This window comes from Lacerta agilis, chromosome 11 (genome assembly GCF_009819535.1).
Source record: "Lacerta agilis isolate rLacAgi1 chromosome 11, rLacAgi1.pri, whole genome shotgun sequence".
Lineage (NCBI taxonomy): Eukaryota > Metazoa > Chordata > Lepidosauria > Squamata > Lacertidae > Lacerta > Lacerta agilis.
The window spans coordinates 52187536-52205056 of record NC_046322.1 but is presented as its reverse complement, the minus strand read 5'-3'; the positions used below and the strand labels follow the sequence as shown (position 1 = coordinate 52205056).

Here is a 17521-nt window from a genome sequence, read left to right as displayed (position 1 = left end):
CATATATTGTCATGTAATCCCACTTTAGAAGCTTCCAAGTATGATTCTGTTAATGTACCATGTGACTGCTCAATTTGCCTAAATAGCTACTTCAATTTTCTTTATTTCTATTAGGCTGGATTCAGATAAGGTTGCTGTCGAACCAGCAAAATGGTTACAGAGCAACGAGAAAACTTACAGTTAAATGAATATATTTTTTTCTACTTTACATTCTGTATTTGGGGCAGGAACAACAAAATATTTCAAAATTCCCATTAGCGTAGCGAAGTTTTAACTTGGGCCATAGATTTCCCTTCAAACCCAAGGGAACTGCAACCTCATTGGATGCCTCATGGATCAGAATTCATGGATTCTAGTTGATATAGCATTACAGTGGTATTAATAAAGAAACCCTTCTGGCTGAGAAAAAGCATTAAAGTAAGCAGTCCAAGAGAACTGAGAAATGGGATAAATAGAATGTACTTCTGGCTAGCCAATTTTAATTTGCCACCGGCAGTAGTATGAATCTCGTCAAAGTCACTGTATTGATAGATCATGCTAAAAGCGTAATAGAAAATGCAATTGAGCTAGACTAATGTAACTCTAGCAAATATCATTGCAACTGGCTTGATTTCCATAACCGATTTGACTGTTATTTGGAGGGGTTAAATTTCCCATATACATAATGCATCCATAAAGATAATGAGAATTAGCTTTTATCTTTATTTCATGTTTTTTTTCACCAAACTTTCAGCAAGCAGCGATGAAAGCTAGTATTAAAATGACGTTACTTTTCTCACACCGAAGAACGTACTCTTCCCACACTCCCTGCCACTATTTCGTTTCTCATAATGCTGGATAATCCTCCAGTTCCCCCTTTTGTGATTTCCCCAAAAGTTGTTATGTTTATGGAATTAAATCAGCCAACTTCAAATGCCAAATGAGAATTTTCATGGACTTACATTTGCATTATGTAGCACCAACTTTATTGCAATTGTTACATAACTAATGCACTAGCAAGCAGGCCATGTTTGACTGCGCTACATTTGAAAATTCTGCCCATATACATACTTGGATCCTCTTCCACAGATCATTATAGCCTCTTAGGCTTAATGACAAATTATAATGGACAGTACTCAGCAGGGCTGAAATTGCAGAACGCACTGTAAGTAAAAAAGTCATAATATTTACTGCATATTCAAGTTTCTGCAGATGCCTGTTATTAGTTTGCTAAATATGCCTACTACTGAGAGGAACAGAGGAAACCTATAGAACTTTAGTTGACTGTCTTTAAAAATTAATTTCAAAAACCAAGGCTACTTCATACAATTTTGCAGAGAAATTAAGACTGCAGTACTGCCACACAAAGTTGCCAGGAAGAAAGTTCCACTGTAGGCATGCACAGGTTTAGACCATAAATTGCTATGTTTGAAAAGCATTCAGGGAAGAAGAAGAAGAAGAAGAAGAAGAAGAAGAAGAAGAAGAAGAAGAAGAAGAAGAAGAAGAGTTTGGATTTGATATCCCGCCTTATCACTACCTGAAGGAGTCTCAAAGCGGCTAACATTCTCCTTTCCCTTCCTCCCCAACAACAAACACTCTGTGAGGTGAGTGGGGCTGAGAGACTTCAGAGAAGTGTGACTAGCCCAAGGTCACCCAGCAGCTGCATGTGGAGGAGCAGAGACGCAAACCCGGTTCACCAGATTATGAGTCTACCGCTCTTAACCACTACACCACACTGGCTCTATAAAACTCCCATCAAATATATTGGCTGTGTTAGTTCACATAGATCAGAGGGTGCCAAATGTTTTAGATCCATGAGCAAATTTGGATTTTGGAGCGAGTGCTATGGGTGCCACCCACTCTGGGCATTTCGTTCCCCACTTCTCCTGATCAGATCTCCTCTCCCCCACCTAAGGCATAGAAGCAGAGTGTGGACACCCACATACTTTGCTTTTCCGAGGGATTTGGGTGAAAATCAGATCCAGGAAAATAAATCTGAGCCTTGAAAAGCATGCAGAGCTGGAAGATCATCACTCTTCCAAATTCCTCCTTCAGCTTTATGTACTTTTCAAGGGAGAGAAAGCTAACTACACTCACCACTTCATGACCAAGTGGCAAGGAGTATGTTTATGCTGCAAGACATGCCAGAGGGCCAAGAGGGCCAAGAGGCTGTTGCTGTCATTGTCCACCCAGCCTCCCAGGCACCTTGGAAATGATCGCTCTCCACATCAAATGAAGGGCACACTTTGTGTGCCCACGTGCAGCACCTCCGACTTCCGGCAGAGCACTCCTGGAGTGCCACCTACATGACTCCCAGCAGAGCACTCCTGGGGTGCCTCCCCAAGTCACAAACTTTGAGGTTATTGCCAAACCTCAGTTCAAAGAACCAATTGTGACTGAGGAGGCGTAGCCAGGGGAGCGGACCAAATAAGGGTTGAGTCCAATCTTTAAGCATAAAAGGGGGTCGAGCCTACATGGGAGCTCTCAGAGCTTCACCCTCCCTACCCTCCCTTCGTTTAGGCCTTTTATTGCAGCTTAACTTCTTCCTTACAGGTATGCGGGTGCTGCTACGGTCTTACAATGGTTGCTGTTAAAGGACCAGGAAGCAATTTCCCTGCATTGGCAGGTTTCGCCTTCCCCATAGCAAAACTTCACAACTTTGGTGGTTATAGACCTTGGGTGGAATCCTTTAGTCCAGGTATGTCCAACAGGTAGATTGTGATGTACTGGTAGATCACTGGGTGTCTGCAGTAGATCACTAGTAGATCATTGGCTCCCCCCAAAGAAGCTGAACAACTGTGGCTCCCCTAAAAACTCAACAACTTTAACCTGGACCCCCCCAAAAGGGGGTAGATCACTGCCAGTTTTTAACTCTGTGAGTAGATCGCAGTCTCTTGGGAGTTGGCCACCCCTGCTTTAGTCTATCTTCCCTAAATGGGGGGGGGGCATGAAGTGGTGACACATGCTCCCCCCGTGGCAGCGATCCCAGGGTTCCCCATTAAAGGGGTTGTGTTGAGAGGAGTCACTGGCCATATGCTGAAACATTGTCAGTGCACTCCCCTGTGTTGTGGTGAAATGGGGGGGGGAGGCTCTCTGCTTAAATATATGTCGTCCAGCCCAATCCCCAGACAGATTGGTTATCCCTGATGTGCCCCAGACCCCCGGCTGGGGACTGGGAGGGATAAATGCCCAATGCCTAAGCCAAGGTCTTCCTACACCTGAAAGTTTAATAAAGTTGTGGCCAATTTTAATCCCATAACACGTCACGAGTCATTATTCCACCCAGGTGTTGCCTGGGGTGAGGTGGGGGTCTCTGCCTGGGCACGCAAACCATATCCATGGACTTTGTCACTGATTTTCCTAGCTCCCAGCAACAGACCATGATCTGGATGGTTGTGGATCTGTTCACCAAGATGGCACACTTCATCCCGTGCAAGGGGCTTCTCACCGCCAGGGAAATGGCTCAGCTACTTGTAGATCACGTTTTCAAGCTTCATGGGCTACTGCAGTGGATTGTCTCCAACTGAAGAAACCAGGTCAGAAAGGCAGCTGCTGGGGGTGCAGCTTGTGTTTGTCTTCTACCTGCCACCCAGCTGCGAATGGTGAAAACCCATGTGACCTTGCAGGCACCCTTGTGCTGCTGTGTCAGTTCCCAGCAGGAAAACTGGAGGCCCTTCCTCTCTCATTCACCCCACGTGAGATTATATGGGTAGCACAACAATTTTCACACCCCACAATTTTCTGAAATTTTAGATCTGGCTCTTCTTAGGTGCTGATATCTCCTTGCATTTTCTAAGCTATTCCCATTGGGAAGAGAAAAAGATACTTGTCTGAATGTTCCATATTTCCATTTTACCACCTCTGTTAAGTTGCACGTCTTAGATAAACCTTGTAGCATTTCTGCTTTCACGTTTCCTGCTTGTGGAGCTGTTCTGTGGCAAAAGCCCATGCAACCACGTTCACCTCTCATAAACTACTCAAGTGACCAAACCAGAGTATATTTAACTCGGGGCGTGTTTACAGGCATGCCTGTTTATTAGGCTTTACCCACCTATGCTTAGAAACATGCTCAAAGATGTTAAGATATTTCCTTTCACAATTTCAGGAGCACAGGACGTTTCCAAGCTCATTAGCACCAACTGCCAAAGTAGCAATTATTGTCTTCTGCTGCAGCAGAATGCCAAAAAAAATGGAAAGGATAAGAGCCAACTCCTCCATTTGTCATCGCAACATGTGGAAATACTATGTGTGGGCAGAAGGCTCTAGGTTGCAGCATAATTCTTTACATTTTGATTCAAAATCCATCAATTCATGGTTTTCCAGTTTGATCTAAAATCTAGTACAAAGTGCATTGAACTGGATTTTGAATTAATTTTATGATGTGGCTTTCCAACCAAATAATATGCTGGTGTTAGGGGAAAGTGAGCATAAAAATCCACGTCTTAGTGAAAATAACAAATATAAATCCCTAATATTATGGAAAGTTGCTTGCAAAAATGTATATATTTAGGATAAATTTCCATAAGAATTCTGAACAATTTTCATGAGGTTGTTTTCAAAAGAAACTAAAATTGACAGAGTCATCCATCCTTACTACTGTATTGCTCAGAAAGGCACTCAATCCTCTAGATAATTTTTCAGGGAAGCGGAGGCTGCAAAGAAAAGGCAAGAAAACTCTTCTGTTCACTTCTGTTCGGATCCAAGCCATTAGCTGCTACAAGAGAAGTTATTCCACTAGAATAAACAGGTTTACATATATGTGAATGATGTATTTCAGGGACTTAATGAACTCAGTTCATAAGCCACAATGCTCAAGTTGACCAGGTGATGACAACATAGTTGTGCACACTCAGAGGATGACCTCCAAACCATCCTAAACATATTTGCAGAAGCTTATGAATAGCTTGGCCTATCCTATCGCTCAACATCCAAAAAAACCAAGTGCTGCACCAACAAGCACAAAACAACTCTGCAGTGCCACAAATCCAATTCAATGATGTAATGTTGGAAAGTGTTGATCACTTCTCCTACTTGGGCAGTTATCTTTCCACAAGGGCCAACATTGATGCCGAAATCCAGCATCACTTGAACTCTGCGAGTGCAGCTTTCTCCTGATTGAAGTACCATGTGTTTGAGGACCAGGACATTCACAGGGAAATCTATTGTACTACCAACCTTACTGTATGCTTGTGAAACATGGACCACTTATAAACACCATCTCCAACTCCTCGAAAGATTCCATCAATGGTGTCTCCAAAAATTTTACACATCACTTGGGAAGACAAGAGAACCAATGCCAGTGTATTGGAATAAGCAAAGATCACCACTGTCAAAGCAATGATTCTTTCAACATCAACTTCGTTGGACTGGTCATATTGTGTGGATGCCTGATTGCCGTCTGCCAAAGCAGCTACTCTATTCCGAACTTAAAAATGGAAAGCGTAATGCTGGTGGTCAACAAAAGAGTTTTAAAGACTCTCTCAAGACAAACCTTTTTTTTAAAAAAAAAAAAAGTAGTATAAACACTGACTGGGACACAGGTGGCTCAGTGGGTTAAACCACAGAGCCTAGGGCTTGCTGATCAGAAGGTCTGTGGTTCGAATCCCCGCGACGGGGTGAACACCCGTTGCTCGGTCCCAGCTCCTGCCCACCTAGCAGTTCAAAAGCATGTCAAAGTGCAAGCAGATAAATAGGTACCACTCCAGCGGGAAGATAAACGGTGTTTCCATGTGCTGCTCTGGTTCGCCAGAAGCAGCTTTGTCATGCTGGCCACATGACTTGGAAGCTGTACGCAGACTCCCTCGACCAGTAATGCGAGATGAGTGCCGCAACCCCAGAGTCGGACACAACTGGACCTCATAGTCAGGGGTCCCTTTACCTTTACCTATAAACACTGACAAGTGGAAAACACTGGCTTGTGAGTGCTCCAGTTGGAGAACAGCCTTTACTAAAGGTGTCATGGGCTTTGAAGACACTCAAACTCAGGGTGAAAGGGGAAAACGTGCTAAGAGGAAGGCACACTTGGCAAACCCTCACCGTGATCAACTCCTGCCCGGAAACATATGTCCCCACTGTGGAAGGACATGTGAATCCAGATTTGGCCTCCACAGTCACTTACAGACTCACTGTTAAAACCGGTTCATGGAAGGCAATCTTACTCAGCTACGAGTGATCACAGAAGAAGAAGAAAAGAAAAAGAAGAAGAAGAAGAAGAAGAAGAAGAAGAAGATAACCACAGCATCACATAAAAATATGTACTTCATGCATACATCACCGATGTGTAGTTACTGAATATCTCAATTTGTGCATTCTAAGGGTTTTCTATTTTCCCAGTTCCTGTAGGCATTACCCAAAAGCCCCATCACAACCTCTGAAAAAACATGCGTACCCAATTGTTTTTTTCTCCTAGAGATAACAGCTAAAATCAACACACAGGGCAACAATGGAAACTTGCCGGCCACTGCGACAGGCAGCAAAATTGAAAACTGAAATATCAAGATCACTCACAAGATTTCGCAATGGAAGAGGCAGTTATGCACTTCAAGAAACAATTAGATATTTGAAAGCTTTTATATAGTCATTAGAGTCTACTCTGTCAGTAAAAGAAAACCCCTCCGTCTCTGCAAAAAAACTCCCCCCCCCCGTCCTCAAATACAAATCCATCTTTCATTCCTCAACAGGAAAGTCAATCATTTTAAGAAGTATAGTAAACAGTGCAGTGAGATGTGAAACACAGGGCTTTATTGTGTCATTTCTTCCTCAGCTCTTCCTAAATTGCTCTCGCATGTTTGTACTTCTAAGCCTGCCGCCTTTTCTCAAGGTCAAGTTTACAAAATGTCAGTGATGTCCGTGTGAAATGAAATTGCAAGAGGCCTGGGGAGCAGAAGTGCAACACAAACTTGGAGTTTCTGAAATTGGTCCCATCACATAATGCTTCCTCAAGGCTCAATATCAGCAGCAACAGAAGCAGAAGCAAGCAGCTGTCTGGTAATGAGGCAGAACAATAAATCATCACTAGAGATGATCAGACAACTGGTATGAAGACACGGAAAGGAGGTTAGCACTAAAGCTATATAATTAAAAGTTCAGTGGTTTTGTCTCGGAAAGGTCTTCTAGGTTATTAATTTGACATCTAGCTACAGAATACTCTGCGAGTAGCCTCTGGATAACTCTAGTTTCATCATCCAGAGCAGAAGTACCATCTGTGGAAATCAAGCTACCAGTCTTTCAAGCCACATGTGATTATTCCTTCATCTATGCATTTATTAAATGTGCAGAAGCCCTGTCCTCTTTCTCTTCAATTTGGCATCTTTCCGCAGGGCCTGCAAGACGGAGCTGTTCCACCTAGCCTTTGGGTTGGTTTCAGTTTAACCCTGATGTTTCGTTCTTTTGGGGTGATTGGTGGGCTACTTAAAAATGAGGCTGAAGTTTAGATTTAGTTTTAAATTGTATTTTAATCTGTATTTTAATGAACTGTTTTATGTTTTTGTTGTGATTTTATTGGTGTTAGCCGCCCTGAGCCCGGTTTCGCGGGGAAGGGCGGGGTATAAATAAAAATTTATTATTATTATTATTATTATTATTATTATTATTATTATTATTATTATTATTATTATTAAATATGGTCACCCTAGTCTCTGCCTGCAATTTCACCCCCCCAAAAAAAAACCTCTATGAAAAAAAAACATGTATTCTTTGCACAATGCTGCAAGATGATTCAGTAGAATTTACCACCACCATTTCAAAGTGGCCCAAATCTAACTACCCATTTTTGCTGGTTCATTCGACACCTGTGACAACAAGAACCTAGTTTCAGCAGCTTTGGGGCGAGAAGGCAAAGATCCCCCAAAATATGCAAGGCAGAGTGTTTTCCTTACAGTAACTTAGTCTAGGAAGTTGGTTCAGGGAGTCTCCTCGTCCCTTATAATAATAATATATTTATAATAATTTATTATTTATACCCTGCCCATCTGCACGTCCGGAGTTGCGTGGCATGCGGTGCATGTCCGGGAGGGCACAGCATGCAGTGTGCTTTCCGGGGGAGCGGCCATGATGGCACCCTTTCCCCAAATGGTCCCAGGGCGGGGCACTCCCCCACCCCACCCCCATACTCCAGTGACTGGAAGAGATCCATCAGAATCACTTTCTTCCTTTCAGTTACTCTAGCAAACTTCTAAATCATGACCTGCTGTTTTATATTTCTTACTCTAAAATTTAAGTCAAAATTTTATATCTTTTCACTGCTATTTTTTGATGTTTTAATTTAATTCCTGCCATTTTTAATTGTGGTAATATATGTACTATTTTCTATTCTTTTTGTATTCTTTTGATGTATTTTTATATTCTTATTATAAAGCACTTTTATTGTTTTAATAGAAAAAATGGAGATGAATGATAAACTAAACTAGTTCAATTAGATATGCTATACTGTTATCTTATTCAAATTTGTAATCTAAAGCAGTGGAAGTCATCTCTGCTTTTTTTTATAAAAGATTAAAAGTCATTCTCCTATCTCTATTTATTGCCACAACTACATTTAAAATGAAAAGGAAGGGTGGTGTATTTCAGTCAAATAGTGACCGCTTCAACAAAATGGTGGACAGTGGAACCTCAGTTTCTGAATGTAATCCATTCTGGAAGACAGTTTGACTTCTGAAACATTTGAAAACCGAGTAGCAATGTCGGTATGGAAAAATCCATTGAGAAAAAAGAAAAACACGCTGTGAAAGCCATTCAACTTCTGAGGCGCATTCGAAAACAGAAGCAATTACTTCCAGGTTTTCGGCATTTGGCTTCCGAGATGCTCAAAAACTGAGGTTCCACTGCAGCATTATTCTGAAATCCTTCTCCCTCCCCCAATATTGGTTATTTTTCATTCAAAGGCACCCTTCTAGGGAACAGAGTACATGATATATCCAAAACTAGCCTTACATTTCTGAGTTTCATATTAAATACTTCCTTTCCTTCAATGGGCTTATTGGTGCTCCGAAGAGTTAATTAAACATAAAACTGGAATCAAACTTACCATTCCTAAATGAAGGAGAGATTCTGAAACCATAAGATTGGAAGGATAATTTATGAAAAGGCCTTTAAGCCACAAAGAGCTGAAGCAATATTTTAGCAAGAAATTAAGCATTCATTCTAGGTAAACAATCTGACACACCAATATTAAATTCTCAGTGGTTCGTGTGCGTTCATCAATTCTTTTTTAGGGAAGAATAATGGAGAAAGTTTGGGTGGTGATGGGGAACATTAGATTGCCTTTAAGGTGTTGGCAGAACAGTTTTGGGCTACAAGCAATTGCGGTAACAGGGTTTGTTGCATGAACCAGTATTTTCTTTAATACCAGCAAGTTCTCACTGCTGAAGATGGACAAATATGTGGATTCTGTTTTAGACCTGTGCACCCATCCATGCCCTAACATTCCTGGATCACTACAGCTGCTATGGAAAGCAGAATACCTTGGGAGATCCTGTTCATCCTTTGCTTCCAATACATCTCACTCGGACTTTTGCAAACAATGTTATATACAGTGGTACCTCGACTTACGAAAGAAATCCGTTCCAAAGGCATGCTCATAAGTCGAAATCTTCACAAGTCGAAGCCGCCATCTCGGAACAGGAAAAAATTTTGGTAGAAAAAAAAAAACGCATTCAAATTTTTGTAAGCCGAGGTATCGTGCCACCGCTTCCCCTTAGGAAGTCGAAAATTTCGGAAGCGGCGGCCATTTTTTCACTTCCGGAGGTCATTCGGAAGTCGAAAAATGCGGAAGTCGAGTTGCTCGTAAGTCGAGGTAGCACTGTACAGGTGAAATTTGGAAATTTAGAATATTGTGGAAAGGTTCATTTCTTTCAGTAATTCAACTTAAAAGGTGAAACTAATATATGAGATAGATTCATGACATGCAAAGCGAGATATGTCAAGCCTTTATTTGTTATAATTGTGATGACTGTGGCGTACAGCTGGTGAGAACCCCAAATTAACAATTTCAACTTTGGGGTTTTCATCAGCTGTATGCCACAATCATCACAATTATAACAAACAAAGGCCTGACATATCTCGCTTTGCTTGTCATGAGTCTATCTCATATATTAAACTCCAGTAGCTAATGAAAACAATTGCTTACATAAATGGACTTTCCCACGATATTCTAATTTTTCGAGTTTCACCTGTACAAGTGACATATTTGCCAGTTCAGCTGCACTGAAGGCTCCCCCTACCCCCCAACTGTAAATCAGGCAGATCTGCAACAACAGTAGCCTATTATTGTACTATATAGTTTGGTTTCACGCAGCTTTGCTATTTTACCCCTCCCCTCATTTTTTTCCTCTCTGTCCTCCTCAAAGTTAACTTCATTTTGGATATCAATCAAATACTTCCACAGACTGCTTCATGCAGCAGTGACCCTAATGAAATAAATAACTCTTTTTAGTACTGAAAAAGAATTGGATCTCAGGGGCTTTATATCAAAACTATCTCAGTAAGCAATTTCATGGTCTGTGGTATAGTACATGCATGTATTATTAAATACTTTGTGTATATATTTAAAAACTTCTTTCAGCTCCTTTTTTCTTTCCCGTGTTATGATCTACTTTTCTTTTCCCTTCCTAAATAACATTTCAAGACCAAATGCTAATTGGTGCAATTCTTCCCATGCTATCCCCCCCATATAACATTTTAGAATGGGCTACTGGGTTCCTTACTGAAAATTGTTTGCCCTAAATACACATTAATGATTTTAGTTTAAAAATTATGCTTGAGTGGTGGGCAGAAAACTTTTCTACTTTTTTCTAAACAGTCTAGAGACCAATTAAAAGCATCTCTAAATTGCTGACTGACTGAGATTTTTCACCACGGAGTTCTCGTTCCAGACCTGCCTAACTCAATACTTTTCCTCTTGCCTGGACTAGTTTACAGCTGGGAGGTTTTTCTTCAGCACTTGGGAAATGTAATGAAGTGGATGTATATTTTATAAATGCATATATTCAAATACAGCACTGGTAAGGAAAAAAAATCATGGGGTGCGGGGATTTACTCTGCTGCCCAGCTCATCGGGGTGCCACTCCCCACGGGTCTCTCTGGTCAGCAAAACAAGGAGTCTCCAGACAAGTTAAAGAAGCAAAACAGCAATCAGTAGACCTGATCCTTATTAGCTGCCACAAGGTTCAAACAAACAAAGAGTAGGAACGCCGAGCATGGGGCTGCACGAACTTTTAAGGCCTCTCCCCATTTCCCATAATACATTTTTTCAACAGCATCATCGATACATCACAAATATGTCACAAAGTAGGAGTGTTTGGCACCGGAACATGGGTGGCACTGTGGGTTACACCACGGAGCCTAGGGCTTGCTGATCAGAAGGTCGGTGGTTCGAATCCCCGCAACGGGGTGAGCTCCTGTTGCTCTGTCCCAGCTCCTGCCCACCTAGCAATTCGAAAGCACGTCAAAGTGCAAGTAGATAAATAGGTACCGCTCCTGTTGGAAGGTAAACGGCATTTCCGTGCGCTGCTCTGGTTTGTCAGAAGCGGCTTATGCTGGCCACATGACCCGGAAACTGTATGCCTGCTCCCTCAGCCAGTAACGCGAGATGAGCACCGCAACCCCAGAGTCGGACACGACTGGACCTAATGGTCAGGCGTCCCTTTACCTTTACCTTTAGGAGTGTTTGGCATGTAGAAACTTGAGCCCATCACCCACCCCTGTCAATAACCCCAGTTCCCAACACCTTTTAACTGCACTCTTCCCCAAAGAACAATAAAAGTATTTACATACGCCCTAGCTGCAAGGCTTCCCTGTGTTTCTCCTTTGGAAGTATCAGGATTCAATCCACCATCCCGAAGGATTTCTGTCTGGGGTATGTGCTGCCCTTGATCGCCTCCTGCCTCCTATTGTGAGGCTAAGGTCACAGTTTATGGAGGAGTAAGAAGTATGTGACCTTATGCTTAAGAGATTATGGAGGCAGGGTGAGGCCTGGATTCCCCTCTTCCAGAGGAGTCATTAGCCATTGGAACCAAGGAAATCGGTCAAGCCGTTGAATTTTGGTGATTATGTGTGAAGTTTCTATAGTTTTCTGTTTTGGATTGTCAGAGGAAGCATTCCAGTGGAGCAAATAGCTAATTGGAGTGACCAAATAGAATAGTTTCATCAGTTATCCAATAATTTAATTAGACAGCACCTATATGATATCAAGCAACAGTATAATTTGGGCACAATGAGGAAATTTTGTCCATGATATGATTATTTTCCACCTAGTCATTTTGACACTTTGGCTCCCAATTGGCAAAATTTGAAAATTCCAAAATGCAGACGTGCTTTCACTTTCACAAGATTTGGCTGTACTTGAGGGTTGATTTCAAAAAATTCCACTGGAAAAACGGTTATGTCCATGTGGAGAGGACAGTATGGAGTCAGTGGCTCATGTGCTTCTGGCTTGCACTCTTTATAAAGATTTGAGGAGTGAGATTATTACCCCTTTACTATTGTCCATGCTGGGTTGCTCAACCATTGCTACTGTGTCCTTTCTTTTAGCAAATCAAGGTGATTGGGTGACAGCAAAAACTGTAAGGTTTTTAGCGGGGGCAATTAGAATAAGATGTATTATTTGATTTATGATGTAAACCTCCAGAATGTATTGTGTACAGTTAAGTTTTTACCTCTATCTTCAGTAGATTTTCTTTTCTTTTCTTTTCTTTTCTTTTCTTTTATTATTGCTATGGCTAGTGGCTGATGAAAATAAAGTGTCTTCTGATTCAATCTAGGCAAAGTTAAGCACCTAGGCCAGTCTCCAAGTATAGTAGACCAAGTGTCCAGAAGCAGGTAGCATAGTCTGAGATAGGCAAGAGTTCCTATCCATAGGGCAAGAATGGCAAGGTTGAAGGCCCAGAGGCAGAGGACCTAACTGTGATAAAAAAGTGTACTATGAATGCATTAAGTCTCAGGTCCAATCCCTGACATATCCAGGGATATGCCTAAAGGCCTGGAGAGCCATTGCCATTCTGTGTAGACAATATAGAGGTGGATGGATCAGTGATCTGACTCTGCATAACACAGCTTCCTATGTTTCAGTACAAACAGATGGTCATATTCCACAAGGGAGCAAGGCAGGCCATAGGAGTCTCTAAAGCATCCACTCTCTCCAATTAGATGCTCAGACTGAGGAGGAAAGCCTGAGGGCTGCAGTTATATAAAGCCAGCCTTGGGATGCGAAAAGAGTTTTTGTTTGGTTTACATTTTGGAGTGAACTGATCCGGTCTGACACTCCCAACCTTGCTTGCGGATTGCAACTCAATTCCCCATCACAGTAAACACTTCTCTAGATTTTTAAAGTGCAGACGCACACACAAAAATGTGTGTTTCGTTTAAAAGTTGCATAGAACAGGTGGGTTTTACAGGTGAATGCATTGAAAAAGCATGGGGAAATGTCTGTTTTATTTGCACATGTCCACTCCCTCCAGCAGCACAGCATTGCAGCCCAAGAGCCACAATTGCAGTTCAAGCTTCACCATACCCCATTCATCCTCCTTGGCAGTCTTGCATCTGCCCAGCCCACCAGTGAACAGAATTTCCAGTCTGAGATAGATTGAGTTGGGGTTGTTCCCTCACCTACTCTGTACTGAAGGCTGGGAGCAATAAAGGTGTAGGGGTGGGTGCTGATAAACAGGTTAATTTGGTTGCATCGTTGGCAAGATGTGTAGGAAGAATTAATGTGGGTTAAGGGTACATTTGAGCTTCCATTGGCACCTTTGGCTATGAAGGGTATTTTTTTTCGGACACCAGATGCTCTGGCTTGTGGGTCCCTTAGGTTGCGTTCACATGACAGCTTATTTCATTTTCACAACATTTCCCAAACTGTTAGTTTCCACATTATATCTGAGCTTGCAGACAATGAAAAAGACACTTGTGGAACCATGTTGGAATATAGAACAAATTTAGCACTCATTTCCATATGGTTTTCAAGCAGCTCCCCCCCACACACACACACACACTGGAAACATGGAAATGAAACTTGCAATATATTCCACTATAGTTCCAGATGTAGCTTTTACATCATGTGGGAAAGTCATAAAAGTGGAATGAACTGCCTTAATCTCAACATGGAACTTCCTTGAGGATAACCTACCACACCTGACTGGAGTCGTGGGAGATGTTGAGGGCAAGAAGACTTCTGTTCCCTGTAAGGTAAGACTCAAGGTTAGGTCATGCCTTTTGGCATGGGTAAGGGCGAAGTTTGGGGAATGTTGTGAAAATGAAATAAGCTTATGGAACGCAGGTGGCGCTGTGGTCTAAACCACAGAACCTAGGGCTTGCCGATTGGAAGGTCGGCGGATTGAATCCCCGTGACAGGGTGAGCTCCCGTTGCTCAGTCCCTGCTTCTGCCAACCTAGCAGTTTGAAAGCACGTCAAAGTGCAAGTAGATAAATAGGTACCGCTCCAGTTGGAAGGTTAACGGCATTTCCGTGCGCTGCTCTGGTTTGTCAGAAGCGGCTTAGTCATGCTGGCCACATGACCCGGAAACTGTACGCCAGCTCCCTCAGCCAGTAATGCGAGATGAGCGCTGCAACCCCAGAGTCAGACACGACTGGACCTAATGGTCAGGGGTTCCTTTACCTTTACCTTTAGGAGTGTTTGGCATGTAGAAACTTGGGCCCATCACCCACCCCTGTCAATAACCCCAGTTCCCAACACCTTTTAGCTTTTAAGCACGTCAAAGTGCAAATAGATAAAGAGATACCGCTCCGGCAGGAAGGTAAACCGCGTTTCTGTGCGCTGCTCTGGTTCGTCGGAAGCGGCTTAGTCATGCTGGCCACATGACCCAGAAGCTCTACGCTAGCTCCCTTGGCCAGTAAAGCAAGATGAGTGCCGCAACCCCAGAGTCGCCTGCGACTGGACCTAATGGTCAGGGGTCCATTTACCTTTACCTTAAGGGGTTGGCTTGCCCAAGGGTAACGTTAGTTTCCCAAACTTCTCATTTCCCCTACAGATGTTATCAATATAAGAGGCCCCAGTTCAACCCATTTCAAGTCCCATGACCCTTTATGGCTGGTTGGATCACAAAATGCACACAAAGGGACGGGATAGCACACAATGGAACAAACAGGCTTCTTATGATATGCAAAAGGATGGAACAGACCTATGTTTGAGTGACAGTGAGACTGAAACAGCGACTCAGCTCATTCCTTAACCAGCCATCATCTTGTTTTGCTACCCAGTTTGCCTGACACAGGTGGGCTGGTAAACTGCCATAGAACTTTCTGGTCATTATTTCATTGTTTGGGTAATGCTGTAGAGCAGCAAGGATCTGGCTAATAGCTTCATCTGCCCGAGATCTGTCTTGTTGCTACAAGACTATATACATTGAGTTCCCTGGCACAGACATGCATTTAGGCTTTGTCTGCACAACTAGTAGCTTACGTTTCTGTACCCTGCATGATAAACATATTGCATTTCCTTACTGATGTGCTTTTAAAAACTTTGACCTTATTTGAAGAATTCCAGCTGTGAAACTAGATTAGTAATTAATTTGTAAACCTGATCAGGACAAACACAGAAAAAATGCAATTACATTTCAAATTCATCCATACACTGCAAATAACATTTTCTGCTTTCTGTAGAGTTCTCTGGGCGACAACGTGTTGCTTACAATTCTCCCTATGGATGCAGTTAAAGAGCTTCCAGAATATTTTCCAATGCAATGGACAAAGTCTGCAGTGCGATCAGACAGGAGGAGCATATCATCTAAAATTGCTTCCACTTATATTCATGTTTAAATATTTAATCATATAGATATCAAAGGTAGAACATAATAAAATTCATTCAGAGGATGAGCTATATAATTAATGTTTGGAGAAATATTTAGAGAGGTGACTCATCTGAAGGCTTGATCATTCTGGCAATTATGAGGGGGGGAGGGGGAATAGCATTTAATGATTTTAATTCTGAATGTGCTGAGGTCTCCGTGGATATTAATATGCAGTGGTCTGTGTCTGTGCCATTATACATTTTTCTTTTACTAATCATTTATTTGGGATTCTAACATTTCCTTTTTGACTCTTCCATGCAAGAATTCTCCTTACGTCCTTCCCCTCTTCATCCAACCCTCCTTCCCTCTCCCCCCAAAACCTTCACACCAGTTCAAACAGAAACGTTTAAACAAATGCTAATACAATAAGAGGATTAAACGAGGATAGAATAACCTTTTCCATCATGAATATTGCAAATAACTAACGAAACTAATAAAAAATAATAACAGTAACATAATGGAGAGAGAAAATCAGCATTGCACTCCGTTTCCCATGTCATTGGGATATTACTCAGCAAATAGTTCCGAGAATCCATTCCAACAGATCTTTTCCTTATGCACTTTACTACTAGGACCTTCATATGTGCTGCCTGACAAAGTCTTGCATCCAGGAAGTCTTCCATCCTTGCCTCAGTATCTGGTGAGATACGAGGAAACAACTCAATCAGCAGGGCAGAGCCGTAACACTAGCTTCCCTGCAGATGGGCTGATGTGTCACTGTCGCTTTCCAGAAGGGGTTGAGGTTATGGAGATCATAGTTGTCACGGTCCAGTCTACGGGTGAACGAAGTCCCGGCAGAGGACGTCAGGACCTGGGGCAAGATGGCGAGGTGGGAGCAGGAATGCGAGTCCAGAAACCCAGGGTCCAAGGGTCAAGGAGCAGAAAGTTATGAAGTCAAAGGTCCGAGGGTCGAGAAGCAAGGGGTCCAGAAGCTGAGGTCCGGGGATCAGGAAGCAGGAGGCAGGAATCAAGAGGCCAGAAGCAGCAAGGCAGGAAGTGTGTTGCTGTGGCAAAGAGCCGAAGGGAAATGCTGACCTATATCCCTTCCCGGCTCTTGCCACCAGTTGCAGCAAGTTACCAAGCGGCCTCACCTGTGCAGCCGCATCTTGCCTCTCCAGAACAAACTTAGGAAGGCCCCAGTCCTGCGAAGCCCTGCTAGTCACAGGGCCTGGCTCCTGCATGCACTCCTGACAACAGTGTTGTGTGAGAGTACCATCAGCCTCCATCTAGCACTGGAATCAGTGCTGCCTCCACCCAGAAAGTGACCGCAACACACTTTTTGGTGGGCAGTGTTGCAGCCGGGCATCAGGGCCTCTGCAGTGATCTGGTCAGGGGCGGAAACTGACACCCCCTTCGTCGCTGTCTGGGCCCTGTTGGTGGCACTGGGCAGGGTCCTGCTCAGGGTTGTCACCTCTGACCAAACAGCACCAGCAGGAAGCATGGCTGCAGGAAACTTAAACTGTGATGCGGCACACAACTGCTACTTTACAGATATGTGACCCTTTGTAGCATTTAAATTATTTATCTCCACATTAATTCTGGTCAGGACTTTTCTCCAGAAAGTTGTTACCTTCACAGTAGATGAATTGTCTGCCTGCAGTTACCTAAAGGTAAAGGCAAAGGGACCCCTGACCATTAGGTCCAGTTGCGGACAACTCTGGGGTTGTGGCGCTCATCTCACTTTACTGGCCAAGGGAGCCAGTGTACAGCTTCCGGGTCATGAGCAGCGCATGGAAACGCCGT

At 42.9% G+C, this 17521-nt stretch overlaps 1 protein-coding gene across 1 annotated transcript in view; it reads right to left on the bottom strand.

Moving 5' to 3' along the window:
- Positions 1-17521, bottom strand: part of LOC117055078 (contactin-associated protein-like 4) — a 259168-nt gene that overhangs the window by 191024 nt on the left and 50623 nt on the right. The window lies entirely within an intron of this gene.